The sequence below is a fragment of the Canis lupus genome, chromosome 10, assembly GCF_011100685.1.
Source record: "Canis lupus familiaris isolate Mischka breed German Shepherd chromosome 10, alternate assembly UU_Cfam_GSD_1.0, whole genome shotgun sequence".
NCBI lineage: Eukaryota > Metazoa > Chordata > Mammalia > Carnivora > Canidae > Canis > Canis lupus.
Window position 1 is genome coordinate 39,572,779 of NC_049231.1, and position 24,722 is coordinate 39,597,500.

The following is a 24,722-nucleotide window of genomic DNA, read 5'->3' on the forward strand; positions in this document are numbered from 1 at the left end:
TCAGGAGTCCCACTATTGACTTGTCAGCAGGGGGCGCACTGACTCGTCTTAGCAGGTACTGAGTAAAATGTAGCTGTTTCAAAAGCAAATCTGCTCCTCCAAACTTGCCAAAGGAACAAACACCCCTACCTTTCTATTCATATTCACAATGAGGAGCGAATTCATTACACAACGCGGGGTTTTAAATATGAGGACCGTGACCTCTCCGTCTCCCACCCATCCCGGTCTGTGAAATGGCCCTGAAGGAAATACAGTTAAAAAAAAAAAAAAAAGAAAGAAAGAAAAAAGAAAGAAAGAAAGAAAGAAAGAAAGAAAGAAAAGAAAAAAAGAAATTGTCCATTCCTCTCAGTGGTGTGTATGTAGGGCTGGAAAGCAGAAATTGGGCTGTGAAAGCAAAAACATTAAACAAATTATCAAGGGTACAGAATAAGTTGCTTAAGAAGCCACGTTTCGGGTTGTATTTTTGGGGGAAGCAGGCAAGAGAGCAAAAATGCGTTCTAAGGCATTATCTGTTAAATAATAAACGTTCTTCAACTTGATACATGCCTTGACTTCTAAGTAAAACCCAAGCTCTTGGAGATTTAGTCAAGGCTACCAGGATCTCTTTTAGTCCATTTGACACTTAATGGCTACTTCAATTCTTGGGACTTCCTACAGTTGTAGAAAGATTTTTGGATTTATCCTGGAAAGCCCTGTTAGGAAAAAGAAAATATAAAATAGCCAGAGGTGAGAGGTAACTGTGGGCTTGAAACTTTTTTTAGGACAATATTAACACAGTTGAAGAGAAGTTTTAACAGAGCACCAGCTTTCTGCCTCAGAGAGTTTTCGATACTGCCAATGAAGACTGGACTTTATTGTGGCAAAGGATGAAAAAGATGTGCGGAAAACTTCCTAAAATGGTGAAGGGCAAATCCTGACCGGTTCCGAGGAATTAGTTTGTCACTAACAATTTTCCCAAGGAGATTTAGAGACCATGACTAAGGAAGGGAAGCCATGAGTGACTGGAAGTGAGAAGCTGGCTTCCACGGTTCAGTGGTTCAGCACACCTGTGAATGTGTCACAGAGCCTGTTAGGAAGGGGACACGTCTCGTGAGAGCTCTAATGTCCCTCTGGAAGAGGGGAAAGGACACCGTATTCTTTCAGACTCAACTCCAAGTCAACCAGGTTTCAGCCCCGAGAAGTTTTTCTTTGAAACTAACTTGAAAGAGTCGAGGTTTGCATGTACAAATGGCATTTAATTCCAGGAGAGCTGAGAGATTATGGGAATCATATAAGCAAAGCATACTCTGAACAACATTTCTAGTTCCACGATTTTCGACCGAGAGCTCTCACATCTAGAGTCAGGAAATGTACTGTCAGGTTTGTGCTAATAAAACAAGGTGGAAATTTGAGGAAACTGTGTAATCTGAGTCCAAACATTGCTTTTTCTTCAGCTCTCTGGACTTTTCAGACAAAAGACTTCTGGGGGAGATTCACGTGAACTGGACGATTGCCTCAAAGCTCTAGTTTACTCTGTGTGCCCAGGGTCGCTAAATGCATTTAAAAATTATTAAGGAGAAAGGAAACTTTTTCTCTTTAGCCAGAGAGTTTGAGGGGGAAAAAAAAAACACTAGTTAAGCAATAATTGTACATATTTAGAGCTTGATTTTTTTTTTTTTTTTTTTTGGTGTCAGGAGATCTGTGATTGTAACTATCTTGGCTGCTACTTACTTTCCTTTCTTGCAAAGGTACTTAAAGACACACACACACACACACACACACACCCCCAATGAAAGAGAATGCTTGCTCCTCATGAAATCTATAGTCTTAGGTTACCTAAAGTAAAAGAAACAAAATAATAATTCTGGGTAAAGCAACAAGTTAAATTGAAAACTGACATATAGAATCGTGTTAGGATTCTATAATGATTTGGAGGTGGAAACGATCAAACTGAGTATGAATTAAGATCCCAAGTGCTGGGCAAAGCTACAGACTTTTAATTGTTGGGGATGGTGAAATTGCTTTTGCCAAAAGAGAATGAAGAACATTACCTGGGTCAAACGTACAAAACACAAAATGGGTATTTACTCATTTGCTTCCGTTTGAGAATGGTAAGGTGCTTTGATACCTTAGCGGTGTAGAATCACATTTGCCATTACTATTTACAAATTAAAATGTTAAACATACAGCCCACACTGTGTGCCATATACAAAGGAAAGGGCTCTTCAACAGCAGCTTTTGGGTGGAAATGAGCGTTTGTCGTCTTGGCAGTGGATGAGTTATTTCTTGGTCTTGCGAAGTTTTTTTGAAGCCTGCGGATACCCCCCTACCCAGCCCAGTTCTTTGTACCACTTTGATAACTGATTTATCTGATCTGTAGGAAAGGAGCAAACACTTAGCTTTTTTTTTTTTTTTTTAAGATGGGTTTGGAGGAGCAATTATAAATTCAGACAATAAATTCTCACCCTAAATAGTAAGAAGCTTCACTTCTGATGCTCGTAGGACTGCTTTAAACTACAGGCCATTTCGGATCGTGGAATCTAAATGAAAAAGGCACGATAAGTTGGTTATCGAGAGTATGCTTTTAAAACAACCCATTTCCAAGTGTTTGCCCACTCTAGCTGCGTGTATGCACCTGACAAGTCTGGTAATGAAAACTACCAATCGCTAGGGAAGCCGTAGCTGACACAATGTGATGGACTATTCTTGCCTGCCCCCCTCACCTCCCCACCCCAGCCCCCAACACAATGGTCTTCTTCGAATTTAAATTCACAGGGCTAGGTAACATAGAACCCAGCTGATTGACCGGAGTGATGATGATGATTTATTAACCAAAATATGTGGGTATGTCCTAGCTAGAAAAAATATTCCAAGGTCAACTTGGTGTGTGTGTGTGTGTGTGTGTGTGTGTATGTGCGCGCGCGCACACATGCACGCGTGCGCGTATGTATTTGTGTCTGTGTTTTAAAAAACAAAACCCAGAAATATTAACTCAGCCCTGCCAGAGGGCTGGTTGGATTTTTGATGCTTGTGGTTCTAACAGAATTGAACTCCCTTCTCCTTTGGAGACACACTATCCAAACCGTTCCCCATACGTTATACAAGCGTCTCCTTTCTGGCTTGGAACTGGGTAGTTTTGTAATGGATAAGAGTCATTGTGGCACACCAGAAAACAATTCTTGCACTTTAGTGTCTCTGTTTTTTATTATTAGCTCTTTTCTTTTCTCTTTTCTTTTCTTTCTTTTTTTTTTTTTCTTTTGGCATTTGAACTCCGCTATTGTCTGGGTGCAGGCTGCAGCTTACCAGGCTGAAGGCTGCTCTTTCGGACATGTCCTCCAAATGGTGCTTCTATGAGGTGTCTCTTCTGTGAATGCTAAGTTTCTCACTCCTTGTCTGGCTCCCTCCTTAGGCCCACCCTGGACCCGTCAGCCACGGAGAGTCTTCAAGAAAGTGTGGCTATTTCGCTCACCTTTAAAATACATTACCAATTTTTATTGATATTTGATACTTCAACCACTACATGGTTTGCAGCAATATAATTTCAGCCCTCTATCTGGCAAAGAGACTTTGATAGGAGAACTAAGTGACCCTGCTCACCATAGCTTCTTGTCCTGGGGTTAGTCCCAAGTTGAAAGTTACATATCCCCTATTGCTTTGAAGGCTCCCCTTCTCTCAAATTTTCTGTAGGGAGACTGCTTACTCAATAAAGCCCAAGGGGAGGATCCCAGGCTTACAGTGATGCTTGGCAGACCTCACATCCTAATTTAGTATTATATCAGGGTGCAAAAATCCCCATAAGTCCTGGCACATATTGTCCAAATGGCCTAGGCTGTTCTCTTTATTTTTCCGCTCACATTGCAAAACAAACAAGTGAAACTTCACTTGGACAAACACTGATGATTGAAGTATCATAAGTTCAAAAACACTGCGACTTCACTGCAGAGGGCTGATAGGCGATTCCTTGCCAGGGTTATAAAGTCCGACTGGAACTTTCCCTAGAAAGTGGGTTTGCCTTGGGGCACACCAAACGCTCAAGGGCTCAATTCCACAGCCATGAGGTCTCGCACCCCCTGACCCCCCCATTTGTGGCTGTCAGAAACGACTTCTCCCGAATAGGTGGCGACTTGTGGGGGTCCCAGGGCCAAGATCCGCTTTCTTAGGCTGCATTTTATTTTATTTAGATCACAGTTTGCGTAATAAAATTAAGAGGATCCCATTACTCCTTTTCTCCCTAAGCACTGCCCTGGAAGGTCTTTCAAACTGTCGTTTGAACGCCCACAGCGGCTTTCAGAAGTCAAATTAGCATTGCTTTTCTATGGAAAAGAGAAATGGAAAGAGGTTTTTTTTTTAAAAAAAAAAGGCAAAAGGGGAAGGAGAAAAGGTAAAAAGAGTCAGGTGGAGAGAAAGGCAGGGAGACTGGGGACGGAAGGGGACAAGAGGGAGAGAGGGGTGCGGGACAACGAAGAGGTGAACGCTGAGTCACCCTAGAAGGTCACTGGGTACACAAGAGCAAGTGGGAGCAGCCCAGGAAAGACAGGGTGCAAATCGCTCCCCACCTTCCAGGCCTCCTTCCCGCTCCGCCGCAGGAGCGAAGACTCGGAGCTCGGCGCGCCCGCCCGCCTTTGTCACCGGCTCGGTGCGCGGCCGCGGGCTCCCGCGGTGGGCTTTGTTCCGGCGGAGCAGGGCAGGACCCCTTCGCACCGCCGCATCCCCGCCCTCCCCGAGCTGGGGACGGTGGGGGTGGGGACGGGGCGTCAGGGAAGGGGACCGAAGGAGCAGCAGCGGGCGCCTCCGAGCCTGGGACTTCTTTCCTTCGCTTCTTTCCGTAATTGAGCTGTTGTTCTCCCTTCGGGAGGGGGCCAGGGCTGCGCGGGAGGAGGGAGAGCGGGAAAGGGGGCGCCTGTTCTCAACCCGAAGCCGGGGCGAGGTGCAGCTCTCCGTGCCTGCGTCCGCAGATTTGTCTGGTATGCATGGATGCATGGATGCATGGAAGCATGCATGTGTGCATGAGGAGAACCACTGAATTTGGTCCCACCTTCTAGGTTTCTAGCCGAGGTTTTGGCAGCTGCAGGGCACCTCAGGTCGGCGCCTGCTTATCTCCTAAGATCTGCTCTCGAGGTGCTTTGGGGCCGCGGGTGGGCGCTGTGGACGCGCCCTGGGTCCGGGGACTGCCCACGCAGAGCGCGCAGATTCCTGTGGCGGAGGCCTGTGGCGGGGGACAAAGAGGCAGACACTGGGAGCGAGGAGAGGGCAGGCGCGCACATGCACCCACGCGCGCACCCCACCGGGAGGCCCTCCCCATGAGCCCCCGCGCCTCGATGCCCAGGGCTTTGCGTCTGGAAAGTTCGCTCCTTGCAGAGCCCGCTCCCTTCTCTCACCATTGCATTTAGCAAACGGCATTTGAACGTGTGTCACCCTCTCCCCAGCCACCCCCAAAGGTGTGGGCAGATTGCAAGAGTTACTGCTCTGTTATTGTTTGTCAAACAGGCCCTTTCTCTTGGGAGAGGGGCGAGGGGCATGTGGCGGATCCCGGGCCAGGATTACATTAATCAAAGCATTATTTCCCTAGAGAAGTGGAGCACAAATGAGAGTAAATCCTAATAAAATTGGATCGCGAAGAAATGGTACGCTTTAAGTAATCTGTACTGCCTGATAAAAAAAAAAAATCTCACATTTATAAGATGTGGGTCTTTAAAATAAAAAAATTCGCACACCTCTGGCCCTGGCTTGCCTGCTGGGTCCCCATCAGGACGGGGGACAGTCACTACCCAAAGCTCAGATGAAGTTCTGGAATGAGAAAGGGACGTAGATACCCTCAGAGTTCGAGGTTTCACCAAGTCAAGTTTACTCCAAAGGTACTTTTGATCCTGGGCGCCCCCGTGAGGTGTGTGTGGAGGCCCTGGGACGGATCAAACCCCCGTCGGTGGCCTGTGAGGACTCGAACTCTATACCTGGGGAGCGTGGCCCCTACTCTCCTCCCGCGATGCTGCAAGGTGGGCATGTCCCCGGGGGGCGGGGGCGCAGAGCCCCGCCGGGCGGGAAAGAGGGCATGGCCCGCGAGCTGGGGCGGGGGCAGGGGCAGGGGCAGGGGCAGGGGCAGGGGCAGGGGCAGGGGTGGGCGCGGCGCCGGCGGCAGGTTCCCGGGTCTCCGGGTCCCCCAGCGCTGGACCCGCCGCATCCGCGCTCGGCCAGGGGAAGGGGCGTGCATTTGAGGGTGGCTGCTGGGGAAGCCCAGGGCGCAGCTCGCCGGCCAGACTTCTGGCACTTTCGGGGCGGCCCAGCCAGGAAGCGAGGCTCGAACTTGATCCGCCTCCGTGCCCCGAGTAGCAGGAAACTTTGCGCCGCTTGGCGCGGCTGTGCGAGGAGAGAAAAGAAAGGCGCCCCCTCCCTACCCCAGAGCAAGGACTAAGTCGCGCCAAGCAAAGGGCCAGGTGGCGAGCTCCCCCTGCCAGCTCGTGGCCTCCCGCGGCCGCGGCGAGCGGAGGGCGGACAGAAGCCCCGCGGCCTCTCGCTGGTGATCGGCGCGCAAACCCCGGCCCCGGCCGGCGGCAGGTGAGCCCCGGCCCCGGGACTCCGCCCGACCGTTCCCGCCAGGCGCGGGGGAAGCCCGCTTCCGTCGGGGTGCTCCGGCCGGCCCCTCCTCTGCGCCGGGAGGCTCGCAGCGCCCCTCCGCCCCCAGCCCCGGGTGCCGAAGGCGCGGCGCCCCCTGCAGGCCAGCGCCGGGGCAGCCGGCGCGTCGCTCGCGGGGGCGCCCGGGCCGCGTGGGTTCTCCGCGCTGCCCACGGCCACGCCCACCCGCGCGCGCACCCGCGGCGCCAGCGCCTCCCCGGAGCGCCCGCTCCCTGCGGCGGAGGAGCGGCGCGGCGCGGCGCGGCGGGGCGGGAGGGGGGCGAGGGCGCGCAGGAGGCGCGGGGAGGGAGGCGGCCGGCGTCACCCCTCCGCGGCCTGCTCCCGCCCGCTCTCCGGTCCGCGCCCGGCCGCGCCTCGTAGGGGCCCCGTGGGCGCGGGAGCCCCGAGAACCGCGCGGTGCGCCGGCGGCGGCAGTGCCCGGCTGGGCCGCCTCACCCCCGGCGAGCGCGCCTGGAGGGGCGCCACCTGGGCGGCCCGGCGAGCGCAGCGGCTCGGAGCCGTGTGCGTGTGCGAGGGGGTGCGTGTGCGAGGGCGTGCGTGTGAGTGCGGGGTGCGCGCCGGGCAGGGCAGGGCAGGGCAGGGGCGGTGCGGGAGGCTCCGGTGCAAGCGTGACCTCTTGAGCCTTGAGATCTACATCAGCAAGCCTGGAATTCACCCGCAACTCCCCCGCCCCGACACACACCCCGCCTTTACACGTGCGTCTCCTCCTCTTGCCTTGGTCCCGTCTGACTCCCCGAGAGACCCCTCCTGGGGTCCGGGGATACTCGAGGACGCCCGGACTCACGTGAGCGCGGGTCCGGAAAGGGACAGCGTTGGCTGAGCAGTGCCGCCAGAGCCCTTGCATCCATCCTCCAGCCTGCTCCCAACCCTGGAGTTCACTCACCGGGAAGCCACGTTTCACAGGGTTCTGTGTATCTGCTTCCTCTCTGTCTCGGCCTTAAAAACTGCTTGGAGGTGGTTTTTATTTTTGGACGTTTAGGAAGGAGGTAGCAATCAATTGAAAAGCGCGTTCTGGCGGTCTCCTTGGCGGACTTGTTGTGCTCCTGTTATGTGCCACTGTCCTCAGCCCCTTTGCAGTTTACTGGCTCCTTTCCAGTGATGGGCAATTTTTGGGGGGGAAGTTGAAGACACCCACACCTTTTCAGTTCTGAAATAATGGCTCTCCTTTCCTGCAGCCTGTGATTTCCATAATTTCATACAAAACAGGGCTGTCAGTTATCTCTCATTAGAGAAGAGAAGAGCAGACTAGCAGAAGAAAACTTGGGCCAGATGCACTCCCTCCTTCTGAAAACAACCAGTCCCATCCAGATTGTTCAGCTCTCAAAGGGAAGACAGGGCAGAGAGGATCCAGAAAAAGGCTAAATATTCTCTCCATTACTGAGAATATGAACCCAGTCGCCATACTGTATTTTAATAGCGTGAGATTCAGAGGACCCTAAAGAGAAACTTTGTAAATACTTTTGATTGTCCTCTTTTTGCCCTCATGTTTGCATCTGAGGATTTTCAGGATTTTGGAGATACCAGTTATATATATAATATATATATGTAATATATATGTAAAATAATTTCTTGTAATTATTAATATTAGATGTTTTTACTATTAACCACGGTTCTAATTATAAGACCTTCTGTCCTGGAGAAGGGCTGTAAGTAAAATTTACAGATGCTCAACTCAATAGACCTAACCGGCTAGTGTCTTGATAGAATTTCCATCGCTCCTTATCACAGGATAATTTATAGACAGCTAAATTTTAATCAAGAACGTTCATGGTGAGATGTTAATGTTTAATGAGATGAGTTTTTGTTTTTGGAAAAATCAGAATTTAGCTCTTCTTTGAATTTTTTATCGAGCTGTTTGCCCATAGGCTTTTCTAAGAGAAGGGGAAGGTGCAGGGGAGGGTATCACTAATTTATTTAAAGCTCATGTTGACATACGATTATCCAACTAGCCTTTTGGAAAACAGTAAATATCTAAACCATGTCTATAAACACCCACCTTTGGGACTGTGAAAAAAAGGAAAACCTAATTACTTCCATAGAAAACAGCACTCAGTTAACAGTTAACTAAAATATTGTTTGGCAATCCTTAGAAGCTCCTCCTCCTCCTTCAGTATAGTACCCTTTGGTAATATACACATATTTATACATGATGTAAATATACATATGCACATGGGTAGATGTTTATGTACATAACATAACAACATATATACATACCCCAACTGAATACATTTGCATATAACATGTCCATGTGTAATATAGCAAACTTCTACGATTAACAATACATTCTACAACAGATAGTCTTAAAATAGCTGGGAGAGTGGGTAAACCGTATTCCCATTGAAAAAAAAGTTCAGAATTTATTTTGAAATCTGAATTGTGCTAACTGTAGATGACACCACGGAAATCAGTAAATAATACATGCATGGTATTAATATTTTAAGCACACTCCATTTAAAAGTACTGTGAACTTAAATAACTTGTTTTATGTAAAATAAAGAGGCATCGTACTTTAGAATGCACATTTCAAATATAAATATTCTATCTAAATTCAGGTATTTTTTTCCCTGCAAATTAAATACTGTTGTTTTAGAACAAAAATTACATTCTGGATGCAATGAAAAAGAGCATTCGTTTATTTTTCCATCCTACTGTAAGGAAAACATTTTTTAAGTATTTTAATTTTATGGGCCTTTTTATTATCAAAAGCCTTTCAGTAGTCTAGTGATAACTCAGAGTGTAAACAGGAAATTTGAAGCATATATTTATACTTGAAATGATTTGTATAACATGGGATGACATGTTACCTATTTGCTTCTTGCTTGATAATATTCTGAACCTTGGCATTTTCAAAAGTTTTTTTGGAGGTGTGTGTGTTTTTCTGCTTAAAATAAGAATTACAGTTAAAATGACTACATTGGCAAGAATCCAAATACACTTTTGTGCGGAGCAAATGTAAAGAAATGTGATGCCCGAATGTTATGCTTTAAAAGCTATTTGTCCTAGTTAATAAAGGAATCAAAATGGTAAAGTTTTGAAACTTTCTTGCAGACCACGATAGGAGGAGCTTTCTCACATAATGAGAGTTGCTTTTACTGATATTATAAAATATTATTTTGGTTTTTCTATGTTTATTTAAATGTGTATTTCTTTACTGAAAAACATTGATGGTGGTGTTCCCATGTGTAATTTGTTATTACGTATTTATTTCAGAGAGAGTATTTCAAAGACTGGTAACTCATCAGTGGTATCTAAATATTAGTGGTGAGCTTGTGAAAACAAAAAATCAGTTTAGCAAGCTGCTTTGCCAGGTTTGTTTCTTAATCTCTTTATTAAAAAGTTTCCAGTTAAAATGATGGAAATACCACAAGTGAAAATTTTTAAAAAGGAATATTGGTTGGGAAGAGGCAAAAACATTTTACTCTAGATGGGGTTTTGAATCAACTGCAAAAATAAGTTAGTCTTTTATTTTAGAAAGTTTTCTGTGTGATGGTGTGGCGTGATATAAGTAGACACAGGCTACATAGTGATTTTAAAATGCGCAACATTCATTCAAAAATTTGGACCAAGAGTCATTCACTACCAAAATGTAAAAGAATCTTTTCTGTCGACTTAATTAATGAAGTGGGTAAAGGACTATTTTAGTAGGCTCAAGTTACACATATAGAAAGATTTGTAAGAATAAATACTTTGGCATTCTGTGGCCTAACAGCAGACAGAACTATAATATAGCAAATAAAACTCCCCAGAATGTAGGCATCCAAGATTCAATTTTATTAAAAAATTTGGCAGTTAAAGAAAAGAAGGAAAAATGCTTATTACATCGGGGCAACTATAAAATGTTGACAGATCTCAAGTTTCATATCCAACGAGGCTCTTAGGAAACAGCCAGGATGTTGGTGGACTACAAGTTGTTCAGTCGAACCATTTTCCCCAGCAAATCACCTTTTCAGTGCCCTCAAATTTAAACTCTACTTCACAGACTAATCATTTTCTCTCTCTCCGTCCCCCTTTCCCTCTCTCTTTCCCCTTCTCAAGCCTGCAAGCCTTTGGGTGAAGCTAATTCAGTAAAGGTTCAGAGAGACACCCGAGAGGAATTTCAGGTAGTCAGCCTCAGTGTTTAGACGTTACCAGTGACACACAGCGAGGGGAGATGTATTCCTGCTCCCTCAAAACATTTATTTATTTTTTTCCTCCTCCAACTACCAGCGTCTTTTCAAGAGAGAACCAGGCGAGGTCTACCGAAGGCAAAATAAATCAGAGAGTTGAATTAATTATCTAGAGAATTCAGGCTGCCCTCCCTTCTGCCTAGCTAGTAAGAAAAAAAAGAGAAGACATAGCGAAATTTCAGCAATCTAGATTGGCTATCTGTAGTGATTAAATTTGTGAGATCGCAGCTAATGCTGTGAGATACTGCTTGCTGCTTCATCCTACCAATGTAACGAGAGATGCAGTGCACACCTGAACGGATCTCTGGTTGAGATACTTACCGGATTTAAATAAAAATTGTTGGGGGGGGGGCGGACTTGCCAGGTTTGGCTGAGTACATTGATTGGATAATTGTTCACCTTTCTACTTAGCCCCATGAGAGGAACCACACACACATATTATAAGATACTTTAAATTAATGTTAAATAGTCCAACTGGGATCGCTAAAGTTATTTACATCTAGCAATGGATTAAAATGTTAGCATTATACATGTAATGAACTAGAATCTTAGTCTCCTCGTCTGCTCTGACTTGGAAACATTTGCTGAACGCATTTGCAAAGGTCTTGAAGGGAGGGCAATTTTCTCGGTGTCATTTGAAAGGTGGTCCCCTTTTACTTTCTTACTTTTTCGAGGGGAGATGGGGGACAAAAATCGAAAAAATACGACAGGGCAATGTTATGTATTGGTAATGTAGGTGGTAATTAGGTCCACAGACTATTTTAAAGTAGTCTTTGGTCGAGTAGGTTAAGATGGAGATGGATTTGGGTTTAATCTAAAGAACATTAATAAACATTAATTACTGGTAATTTAAGAAAAGATATCTGGTTGCAAATATGATTTTAAAAATAGCACCTAAGAATCTCTATTAATTAGCTTTGCTGTCTCAAAAATTTCTGGAAAATTATGTCACTACATTTTGCATTCATGTAATTAAACACACTGAAGTATTGTTCTAACACATGAGGCATGAATACTCCAAGAACAAATAAAAAATGTAGGCTAGAAAATAGTAAAATGTTGCTGATTTCATATTTGGTATATGAAAGGGAGTGGGAGGGAGGGAGTGGCAAGGTAAATATTATGGGCTAATAATGCTTTATATTTATTCTTAAAGTTTTATTACCCTGACTGAAATGATACTCTTTGTTTTACTCTTAGAAAAGTGAGATCATCTTTTGAAATTTTTTAATGATTCCTATTTCTAATTCACATAAAAAGAGGGAAACAATAGCTTTCATGTTTGCTTGCATGGAAATTAAGCATATAGAAAGATTTAGCAAGTAAATGAATGATGTTTAATAGCTGGGCAGTTAGACCTAAGATTGTACTTTTGTTGTTTACAGCTATTAATCATCCTACCCTATTTTGTTCCCTTGAGCCTCCAAGAACTTACATAATGTGAAATTATTACAGAATCACTAATTATTCCTCACCTCAGACCCTTTTCAATAAAATGATGCTATCCGCTAAAGACTTATGGCAAAACAGGATGATGAACTTATTATTAGGGAGCTCTCCTGTCATAAGAATTTACAAGATTTTTTTAGAAATAATACCTGTAGGGACATGTATTTTGCTTCTTTCCTTTCTCATTTAAGAGTTAGGGCCCAATGCTCCATGTTGGCCGTTGATCACGGTGGAGGCTGTTGCGAGGTAGGCATGTAATTTCTTTATCTTTCACCTGCAAATTACACACATTATTTTGCAGCTCAAAATAAGCATTCCCAATGAGTTGCATTCAGTAAATGTCTTTCACGGCATTAGTACAGAACTGAGGTACAAAAGAATATTAATCTAATACATTCCAAAATTCAAATACTTGTGATTAATAAGCATTATTATCTATAAATAAGGCCCTAATGATACTTTGGCAGTGTTGTAAACACAAGAATCAGAGGCAATTATTGTCATTATTGTTCAGCAAGTACTTCCCATGAATACCAAATGGGTTTTGCTGTCCAGCTACTTGGCAAGAAAGGTTCCTATAAAGAAACAGATGTTGGCCAATCAGGACTGGCTACTATTAACGGCCCTTAGACCAAAATGCAGAGTCCTTAAAGAAAGGAGAAAAAAACCCCCAAAACCTCATGACATCAAAACTGTTTTGTCATGGTTTTATAAAAAATACACTTCTATAATAAATATAAAAGCATCTTGAAAAATAATGCTGTTTTCCAAAACTGACTTTGGTGAATTGGATACATTAGCAGCCATTGTGCTAGCCGGAAGTAGAGGTCTCATTTGGGAGGCCCTAGACCCAGGGTGATGAGGCGCCCTTGAAGTAAAATCAGTGGACAACAAAAAATAAATTGCAACAACATGAATAACCCTTCAAAGAGCACAGGCAAGGCCATGTTTCTCTTATTCCCCTTCCTCAGGTTACACTGAGCCCATTCTCTCACTCTTCTGTTAAACAGGACCAGCTCAGCAGGCCTAGCTCCAACAGCTTGTGTGTGTGTGTGTGTGTGTGTGTGTGTGTGTGTGTGTGTGTGTTGGGTGGGGTGGGGAGGCTGCCTTGGTACAGCACATTCCTCATGCTCACAGAGAAGTCCACACAAGCCCCTTGCCATCCATTCTCTCTGCACTCTGGGTCTTATAAGCCAACACAGGACAGCCTTGGCTCTGCCAAGGAGTTGATTTTAGCTTGCAGTCAATGGCACCCGGTAACAGCTAGATTCGTTTTTGTGGAGATGAAAAGAGGATTCTATGTACGTTTTCCCAAGGTACCTTAAACATTAGGCAATATTGATTTATTGTCTATTTTAAAGTTTTCCTGTGCCAAGCCTTACGTGGTAGAGATGTGATAGGTCTGTGTGGCGGGCGTTGAGAAAGCATTGACTTGGCTCCCCTGCGACGCTGGAGAAACTTTGAGAAGGGTGGGATGGCGAAGGGGTAGGTGATTTTGCAACGTGTTTGTCAACCATCCTCTTCAGCTCTTAGTTTGAGTGTGAGCTTATTGTTTGTGGAGAATGCGTGATGGGATGGGATGCTAACCCACTGGAGGGGAGAGAGAGTGTTTTGTACGGACCCTCTTCTTCCCCAAGCCCCCAACAGATGCCTCTTTATCATCACTTCTAGTTTGATGGGATCTTCCCTTTTTTGCCCTCAGGAAACTGAAACAAGGGATTCCACTGTCCTCACAATGAACTGGATGGGGAACCAGGGAAGGTGTCAACCTGAGATTTTCCTCTGGCTCCTACAGAGAATGTTCTTGCCACCCTAAGTCCCCTTAGCCTGGACCTTTGTCGTGAGAACAAGGTCGCCATGTCCAGGGATGCAAGTGGCTGGACTCCAGAGCCGTTGCTGACAGGAGGCCCTGGGCACTGAGTCCTCTCTTCTATTTTCAACTCCTCTAAATGGGCTGGAGGGAGAATGATCCACCAGAATTCAGCAGCCTGTGCTCACTCTTTGAATGAGCAGCAATAATAATAATGACCCAATTTTACTAAGGACTTAACACAAGCCCAATGTGTGTTGTCCTACTTACGCGTCTAAGTGCCTGTTTGTATTCAGGTTTGACAGAGGAGCTGAGGGGGGCATGGAGGGGGGCTAGATCACCTGCCCAAGGTCACGTGCTGATAGTACCCGGTTTGGGTCCTGTCTCTTAGAGACAGAGTGTTTTTAACAGCAGTGCTTTACTGCTTTCCAAATTCTGGGGGACCTTGCTGCTTTGTCCCCTTTTTGGAGCTCCCCAGATGTCCCTGCTGGCAGAGCGTTCCTGTGACATTTTTGAGTGCAACTTACCACCCCCACTCCTGCCCCGCAGGCTCATATCAAAACAAGGCTGGTGAAGGCTCTTAAGGTTTCCTAACACAGCATGGGACACTCAACCACATCTCCCAGTCCTGTGTCGTATGGGAACAGAGTAAGGCTCAGCCTGTTAACCTGGGATGATGATCCCAATGTGGTTTGGATTGTCCATTTACACCGAAGTATAGCTAGTTATGATGAGGGTCTCAGAAAGTGCGTGTGTGTCTGCTATAAATTCCTGCGCTGGATATACATGGAGTGGTGTATCAGCTTCTCTGTGTATGAACACCCTAGGGAAGAAAACCTGCTGATGGGAGGCCTGTACCCAAACACGATGCTGCCTATGACTCTGGAGACTGTCTCTGCTTCCAGGCTGATGGAAGAGCCCATTGGGCTGTTTTGGCTTGTCTGTTCCTCACTGTGCACAGCTTACCAACACCTTCGTGGGGACAGGGTGGATGCCTCGCTGCCCCAGGCAGAGCCCCTGCCTTAAGCCTCCTCACTGGTCTTGGCATCGTTTGGGAGACAGTGGAACTGTTGCAGATGAGCCCAGGATAAATTGGGGCTGGGCGGGGGAGCGGTGCTGGACTGTGTGCCCCTCAAGGCAGTGCTGTGAATCTGGGCATTGATCCTCATAACACTGACCAGGGAGCAGGGTGTGCAGATGCTGGTTCCTGGCAGGAGGGAAATGCATGCTTTGGTACGGGGTCGAAGAGGAAGACCCGTCAGCTGTGGAACTTTGAGAAGCACCCGTGCTCTCCTCACAGCAACAGTGACATAAAAGGTTGAAAAAAAAAAACCCTCTATAATGATTTCGTCCTAAATGAAATCCTCATTGCTGCCACTGGCCCCCAAAGGGCAAAATGCTATCTCTAAAGGTCAGAGTGAAAAGGTTACTTGGCTGTTGGAAAATGACTTTCACCAATTAATTAATTATCTATTAGTTAGTTAATATTCTGCCTCATTCTCAGAAAGAGTTTGACGCAATTTGTAAAAATACAGGGCAGGTGGAAACTAAGGTCAGAAAAGTGAGCTGGGACAAAGTCCGCACAAACTAACGTATACCCTCTAATTCTGTGCTCCGCTTAGAGATGCTTGAAAGTCACATAAAATGACACGAGCTAGAGGTAGGGCTTGCTTTCTCCATAGCAAAAAAAGAAAAAATAAATAAAGAAAAAAAGAAAAAGAAAAAGCGCATTTTACAATAAGCTATCAATCTATGTTAACTTTTATTTGAAAAGATACTGCTTTCAAGATCAACTATCAATTACATATGACTAGAATATATTTCCTAAACATCTTTGCTGTGTTTAACCTCAAAGACAGTGTTTTGGGAGGAATTTACGACGATCGCTTTTGTGTTCAAAAACAAAAAAGCGAATCTTGAGTCCATTCGAAATTTATATTGGAGAAATAGCATTATGATACTCCTCTGGCAACTTCTGATGTTAGCAATTGGCATCTTCTTTCCTGTATTTACTTCCCATAAGATAATGTGACAGTTTGCAAAATACAGATCATGTCTGCTTCTTCCCAGTGAATTCCAGGGAATCAATGAATGAGATATGTTTTACTGTTTCTTCTGGTTTTTTGTTTTGTTTTAGTTTGTTTTATTTATTTATTTATTTTTGTTTAGGTGGTCAAGAGGCAGATAGTAAAAAGAGCTCAGCAAAGTTCCTTAGATTTTGGAGTATCTAAATTCATGTACTAAGCCACAACTAGTTTAGCGATTTGGTTGCCTCACGTAACTCCTTTGCTCTCTGATTTCTCATCTGTTAAACCAGGGTAAGGGATTTAGTTGGTCTTTACTCGCCTTCTCTAGTCATAAAATTCTGTTGTTTTGAATTTTCTGTCATCTAGAGAATCTATTAATGTAAGCGTGATTTTTAAATATCTAGTTATATTTCAATTGCTATAGAACTTGCATGTAAAGAAGAATACAGGGCATTCTATTATGTGGTGTAAATCAATAAAATGAAAATGTATCCATTGACAACGTTTGTATTTTCACCTATTACAGAGCTGTGCCATCTCTTTGAATACAATACACTTTTATGCCCCATTAAAGCATGCTTGACATAGCTTTCAACTACTTGCAAATGCTGAGAAGTTGAAAAACATAACATTTACAAAAGATACATCTGGTGCATATTTATATGACTTGGAATAAGGAATCATTTAAATACTGCTGAGCCATCTCCATATTAGGAGAAAAGATATTCCATGTCCATATGTGAAATCGGTAGTAAAATACATGTAGGTTTAAATTTCTCTTACGCTTTTTTTTTTTTTTTTTTTTACTTGACACGTGTTAAAAATAGGGCTTAATTCATCTATTTGAGTTGCTGGAATTGCTTTTCCCTTGAATTTACAGATCACATCATTGAATCTAGTTTATATTCCAGAGAAGATGAGTTTTGAAAGGGGTTAAAAGTAGCACTTTCTACTTAGAAAAGTTGCTTCTTCAGGGGCAGAAATTCTTAATTTGGGAACCATGGACAAGTTCAACATCCAGAGATAAGCTTCAGGGCTCTCTCAACCTCCTGAATTTATTTGCAAATATTTGTGTGTGTGTGTAGATGCATATGATTTTTTTTTTTCCTGGTAAAAGTCTAATTCAAAATAGTATCTTAAAGAAGTCTATGATCCTGGTGTAGGGGAAAGACTTGAACTCATAAGGAATACTTGAGGTTACCTCTTACTAGTTGTTTAACCTACCGTCTGTAGCCACCTGTCTTCTGTAGGTCTTATCTGTAAAATAAAAGAGTTGCACTAGATAATCTCGGATGCCCTTTTTGGCACTCAGCACCCACATTCTGTAGTTCTAAGTGGGAGAGTTACCTCCATCCACCTAAATACTTAAGCTCTAATGCCATCAGCATTTCTTCTACCCTGTGCACTTATTTTTAGATTGTTACTGTGGAGTTTCTGGGTGGAGTAAAGGTGAGTTATGCTGAATAGTATGCAGGGCCGCATACATATCAAGTTGGGAAAAAAGAACACCTAGATTGTACAGCTTTTCTGGAATGCCATGTGGTACAGCATATGAAATATAACTTGTACCCTCCAGCTCACACACACTTTAATTAATGTTATGGGCTGTGCTTTAAACGGAGAGAAGTGCGAAAATCAAGGTTAAGGACGCTCTGTTCTTTACTATGTAGAAGGAAAAAAGAGACAGCTATGTAAATTAAGGATTGCATATCTCCTTGTCAATTTCTTATCTGTTGTCAGTTTGAATGATTTCTAAATCAGAAGAATGCTGAAGATCTATTTTCCCATCAATTTTGAGCCTAAGGAATTTGGAGCTGGAGTTCTGAGCCAGGAAACAGTCCTGTTTTGAATTCAGAGGCTCTACTGCTAAGCACAGATGCCAGGCTGATGATAAATTCCAAAAGGTTCAGCTTGATATTTCAACCCCAGAGGTCAGAGAGGATTCTTGGAGTGGGCAAAGGGAGAATAGCAAATGTGGAAGGGAATCTGTAGTTGTAGCCCTTGGGAGAATATCACCTCAGCCAGCTTTGGGGACGTGGCTGGTGAGGAGAGACCCACCTTTCCTAAGTGCAAGGCTGTAGTGGGCCACTGCTGGCCTCAGGCTAGAAGGCATCTCTACATTTTTATATATTTGACTTGGTGCATCTCCAACATCTAGAAAGCTTTCAAAATTTTTCACTTTACAGTTAGTTATTATGGTGTTACATAGACCAAACCTCCAAAGCTGATGTGGTCTATTGTGCAAAATTTCTTAATTTGAGAGGTATTGATTGGACAAATCCTCTCACATTATTATTTTGTTGAGCCCTTAAGATCAGGCGTGTCAGCGTGGCAGCTGTGTGTGTAGACTAACTCCACAGGCACACCATGAACCGGATTCTAATCTCAGAGGCAAGCACTCACTCCAGCCTTTTTTTCCTCGTCTCTTTCCTCAGATATTTTTCTCTATCGCCGATCTATTAAAACTCTTTCAGTATAACAAGGAGCAATATAACTTTTCCTGAGTTCAAAGCCTTACGGGAACTGTTTTTCTGGGAGGAAGGCCTGAAAGGGCCTGGGAGAACCGAGATGTCTGCTGTCATGAACTTCATATGAAGTATGATTTAGGTCATATACATTATGATGTATCCTGATGACACTAGGAAACCGGACATTTAGTTATTATTAATTTGTAGTTCTCCTGGTTGACAGAACTTTTCACGACCAGTTGAAATGACAAAAAAAAGATGTGATGAAGGATTGAAATATCACAGACCAAATTTTGTCGGGGAAGGAAACAAAAATATGTTGTTTTTCTAACGGACCATAACTCTAATGCTCCAAGCATTGTCAAAACCAGAAATACATCCTGCACTGAATGTTTCCTTAAGCAATTAAGTTATTGATCTGCCTCTTATGGTTATTTACCTTGGTGGAAAGATGCATTGACTCAACCTGAGTACCAGGCAACCCTGCAAGGTGGGAGGGAGGTCAGAGTAAATTTGGCTAATGATGTTGTGTTTTCATCTTTGGAAGGAAGGGAAATAAAAGAGTGATGCTTACTACTGATGCCAGTTTGTCTCCACTGGAAGAGATCTGAATGACTGAAGCTGTCTTGACCAAAAGCTCTGTATTCTCTCCTCTCTGCTTGTCCCCAGCCCTGTCCCCAGCCTGGTACAGCAACTCTGTGTTTTGGTAAATGACACTTGAGCTCTCAACCTAGGACTCTTATCCCGGGAGCCTCTTTGAGCATATCGGTAAAGCAACCACAATAAAATCGAATGACATGCTTTTGATAATATTAGCTGGTTTAGGTTTAACTATAACTCATTCAATCAGTATAATACCTGTTTATTCGTGTGCATAGACACAGGGTAAATAGTATTTTACTTCAGTGTCATAAGGACCTTGGGAGATGAAGTGTGTCCACAGCACCTTACGAAAAGCTGCTTTACAGGTCAAAAGTATCCTTACCTTCACAGTGACTCGGTGTCACTGTGCAGTGGGAGGTCATAAGACATCCCATGAAATGGAAAGTGACAGAGAAGCAAACAGAAAAAAAGATCTCTGGCACTCTTTTGCCACAAACTTTTTCAAGTCCGTTCCCTGTATGTGTGTATGTAATTAACATACATTATTTTGATTTGGAAACACCATTGGTTTATCACGATTTTTTTTATTGGATAGTATTATTCAGGGGGATGTAATTCCATCTTGGAGAGGTTATGATTTGCAAAGGTGAGACTTGAAATCCTTCGACTCGGATTTCATAGATTGGTGTCCACCTAGAGAATATTTTCTTATGTCTCTTGAACTTTATATTCATTTAATTAATTGATGACATGGCTCACAGGGCAGTTTTTTTCCTCATCTCCCCCTCCAGTTTTATTGGGAAGTAATTGACACGCATCTGTGTCTAAGTTTAAGGCATACAGCATGACGCTTTGATTTAGGTACATGGTAAAATGACTATCACAATCGCTTCAGCTAACATCCATTTTCTCATATAGATACAATAAAAAGGAAAAAAGAAGGAAAAAGGGAAAACGTGTTTTTTCTCTTCGTGCTGAGAACTCTTAGGATCTACTCTCTTACCTTTCTTACACATCATACAGCAGTGTTAGCTGTAGTCACCTTGTTGTGCATTCCATCCTTAGTACTTATTTGTCTTATAACTGGAAGTCTGCCTTTGACCACCTCATCTGATCCCTGCGCCCCCCCACCAGCCTCCAGTAACCACCAGTAGGATCTTTTTTTCTATGAGTGCTTTTCTTCCCCCTTTTAGATTCCACAGGTAAGGGAGATTGTAGAGTATTTGTCATTCTCTGCCTGACGTCCTTCACTTAGCATAATGCCCTCAGGATCCATTCACGTTGTCACAAGTGGTAGGATTTCCTCAATTTTTTTTAAGTCTGAATAATATTTCATTGTGTCTATATCCCAGAATTTCTTTATGCATTGTTGTTTCCATGTCTGAACTATTGTACATAATGCTATGAGCATGGTGTGTGTGGGGGTGCAGATATCTTTTTGAGTTAGCATTCTTGTTTCCTTTGGGTGTATTCTCAGAAGTAGAATTGCTGGATCATATGGTAGTTCTGTTTTTAATTTTCTGAGGATGCTCCATACTGTTTCCCAGAGTGGCTGCACCAATTTACAATCATACCAGCAGTGTACAGAGGTTCCCTTTGTTCCACATCAATGCTAGCATTTGTTATCTTTTGTCTTTTAGATGATGGCCATTCTAATAAGCATGAGGTGATATCTCCTTGTGGTTTTAATTTGCATTTCCCTAATGACAATTAGGGAAATGCTCAAAATATTGAGCATTTTTTGTGCACTTGTTGGCCTTTTATATTTCTTTGGAGAAATGTCTATTCAGATCCTCTGCCCATTAAAAAAATTTTTTTTGTTTGCTTGGTTTTGTTGAGTTGTATGAGTTCTTTATATATTGTGGATATTAACCCTTTATCAGATATATGGTTTATCAATGTTTTTTCCCCCACTCCATAGGTTGTCGTTTCACTTTGTTATGGCCTCTTTTGCTGTGCAGAAGCTTTTTAATTTGATGTAGTCCCGCTTGTTTATTTTTGATTTTGTTGCTTGTGCTTTTGGTGTCATATGCCAAAAACCCTTGCCAAGACCCATGTCAAGGAGCTTTGTTCCTATGTTTTCTGTTAGGAACCTCATGGTTTCAGATCTTACATTTTATGTTTTTAACTTATTTTGAATAAATTTTTGTGGGTGACATAAAATATGGGTCCAGTTTCAGGACATGTGAATATCCACTCTCTGGCACCATTTATTGAAGAGACTGCCTTTTTCCAATGGACTATTCTTGGCCCTTTTGTCAAATTTTAGTTGACTGTATATGTTTGGGTTTATTTCTGGGCTCTCTAATCTATTCTACTGGTCTACTTCGTTTTTGTGATAGTACCCTACTGTTTTGATGACTATAGTTCTAAAGTATAGCTTGAAATTAGGTAGTATTATCCCCCCTACTTTGTTCTTCTTTCTCAGAATTTTGTTGTTGTTGCTACCTGGGATCTTTCATGGTTCCATACAAATTTAATTTAATTTAATTTAATTAATTTTTTAAAGATTTTATTTATTTATTCATGATAGACATAGAAAGAGAGAGAGAGAGGGGTAGAGACACAGGCAGAGGGAGAAGCAGGCTCCATGCAGGGAGCCCAATATGGGACTCGATCCCGGGTCTCCAGGATCATGCCCTGGGCCAAAGGCAGGCACTGAACCACTGAGCTACCCAGGGATCCCCCTCCATACAAATTTTAGGAGTGTTTTTTTCTACTTATGTAAAAGATGCCTTTGTAATCTTGATAGAGATCACATTGGATCTATAGATAGCTTTTGGTAGTATTGACGTTGTAACAATATTAATTCTTCCAATCCGTGAATACAGGATACCTTTTTATTTATTCGTGTCTTTGATTTCTTTCATCAATGTCTGACAGTTTTCAGAGTAGAGATATTTTACCTCCCCAGTGAAACTTACTGTGGAATATATTATTGTTTTCAATGTTATTGTTAATGGAATTGATTTCCTTATTTCTCTCCCGGAAAATTCATTGCCAGTGTATAGAAATGCTACAGATTTTTGTATGTTAATTTTATATCCTGTAACTTTACTGAATTCACTGACTAGATCTAACAGTTTTTTGGTTGACTCAAGATTTTCTATATATAAAATTATGTCATCTGTAAATACAGACACTTTTGCTCCTTTGATACCTTTTATTTCTTTTTCTTGCCAAAGTGCTCTAGGCACTTGAACACGAGTAGAGGGAGTGGGTACTCTTGTATTGTTTCACATCTTAGAGGAAAAGCTCTCAACATTTTACTGTTGTGTATGATGTTAGCTGTGGGCTTGTCATATGTGGCCTTTAGTATAATGAGAGATATTTCTATTATACCTAATTAAGAGTTTTTATCATGAATGGATGTTGAATTTTGTCAAATGCTTTTTTTTTTTGCATCTATTCAGATGATCATATGATTCTTTTCTTTCATTTTATAAATGTGATGAGTTGCATTAATTGATTTGTGTATGTTGAACCATTCCTGCATCCTAGAGGTAAATCCTACTTGACCATGGTGAAGGTGCTGCTAAATTCGGTTTCCTAGTATTTTACTGAGAATTTTGCATTTATATTCACCAGGGATATTGGCCTGTCATTTTCTTTTGTAGTTGTATCCTTTTCTGGTTTTGGAATTATGATCATACTGGCCTCATAAAATGAGTTTGGGAGTGTTCTCTCCTTTTTGAAATTTTTGGAAAAGGCTGACAAATATTGATGTTAATTCTTCTTTAAATGCTTGGTATAAATCACCAGTGAAGCCATCTAGTCCTGGACTTTTTGTTGAGAGATTTTTTATTACTGATTCACTCTCATTACTAGTAATTGATCTGTTCAGATTTCCTATTTCTTCTGATTCAGTCTTGGTAAGTTGTATGTTCCTAAGAGTTTTTCTATTTCTTTTAGGTTGTTTGGTTTGCTGGCATATAGTTGTTCATAGCAGCCTCTTACGATCCTTTGAATTTCTGAGCTATCATTTATAATGCCTCCTTTTTCATTTATGATTTTGTTGATTTGGGTCTTTTCTCTCTTCTTCTTGGTTAGTCTAGCTAAGGACTTGCCAATTTTGTTTATCTTTTCAAAGAACAGAGTCTTAGTTCATTAATCTTTTTTTAATAATTCTCCTTTTTTATTTATTTATGATAGTCACAGAGAGAGAGAGAGAGGCAGAGACACAGGCAGAGGGAGAAGCAGGCTCCATGCACCAGGAGCCTGATGTGGGATTCGATCCCGGGTCTCCAGGATCGCGCCCTGGGCCAAAGGCAGGCGCCAAACCACTGCGCCACCCAGGGATCCCTCATTAATCTTTTGTACTGTTTTTCGGTTCTCTATTTTATTTATTCCTGCTATAATCGTTATTATTTCCTGTCTTTTGCTAACTTTGGGCTGAGTTTGTTTTTCTTTTTCTAGTTTCTTAAGACAGAGAGTTAGGTTAATTTGGGATCTTTTTATTTTTATTTTTAAAGATTTTATGTGTTTATTAATGAGAGACACACACAGAGAGAGAAAGGCAGAGACACAGGCAGAGGGAGAAGCAGGCTCCATGCAGGGAGCCCGATGAAGGACTCAAATCTGGGAATCTGGGATCACACCTGAGCCAAAGGCAGGCGCTCAACCACTGAGCCACTCAGGCGTCCCTATTTGGGATCTTTCTTGTTTCTTAGTGTAGGTGTTTATTGCTATGAACTTCCCTCTTAGAACTGCTTTTGCTATATCCCACAAGTTCTGACATGTTGTGCTTCCATTTTCATTTGCCTCAAGAAACTTTTTTATTTCCCCTTTAATTCTTTTTTGGCCCATTGGTTGATCAGGAGAGTGTTGTTTAGTGTTCATGTGCTCATGAATTTTTTAGTTCTCTTCTTGTTCTTGATTTCTAGTTTTATGCCATTGTGGTCAGAGGAGATGCTTCATATGATTTCAGTCTTATTGCTTTTGCTAAGATTTGATTTTTGGCCTAACGCATGGTCTGTCATAGAAAATGTTCCATATAAGGTTGAGAAGAATGTGTATTGTGCTATTGTTGAATAAAATGTTCTGTATATGTCCATTCGGTCCATTTGTTTTGTATTATTGTTCAAATCCTCTGTTTTATTATTGATTCTCAGTCTCGATGATCTATTATTCAGAGTGGGCTATTAAAGTTTCTAAATGTTACTGTATTACTATTTATTTCTACTTTTAATTCTGTTACTTTTTGCCTTATATATTTAGATGCTTCTAAATATATGTTGGGTGCATATATATTTATACTTTTTATATCCTCTTTGATATTGACTCCCTTATTATGTAATAACCTTCTTTATCTCTTTTTGCCATTTGTAGTTTAAAGTATATTTTGTTTTCTATAAGTATAGCTGCCCTGCTTTTATTTTGGGGGGGGGTGTCATTATTTGAAATGACTTTTTCTATCCCTTCACTCTCAATCTCACTCTAGCTTAAGGCTAAAGTGAGTCTCTTGTAGGCAGCATATTGTTGGATCTTGTTTCTCTTTATGCTCTAAGCCATTCTATGCATTTTATTTCATATATTTATATTTAGAGTAATTACAGCTTGAACAATGCAGGGGTTGGGGCACTGGCCCTCT

The 24,722-nt window shown here is 42.6% G+C and overlaps 1 long non-coding RNA gene across 20 annotated transcripts in view; it reads left to right on the top strand.

The window, feature by feature from the left end:
* Positions 1–24,722, top strand: part of LOC119873653 — a 111,863-nt gene that overhangs the window by 3,482 nt on the left and 83,659 nt on the right. The window contains exon 1 of one of the 20 annotated variants that reach the window (XR_005365738.1): positions 6,421–6,531. The exons of the other annotated variants lie outside the window; for them this stretch is intronic. This is a non-coding gene — a long non-coding RNA (uncharacterized LOC119873653). Of the gene's footprint in view, positions 1–6,420; positions 6,532–24,722 lie in introns of those variants that run through there. 20 annotated transcript variants of the gene reach the window in all.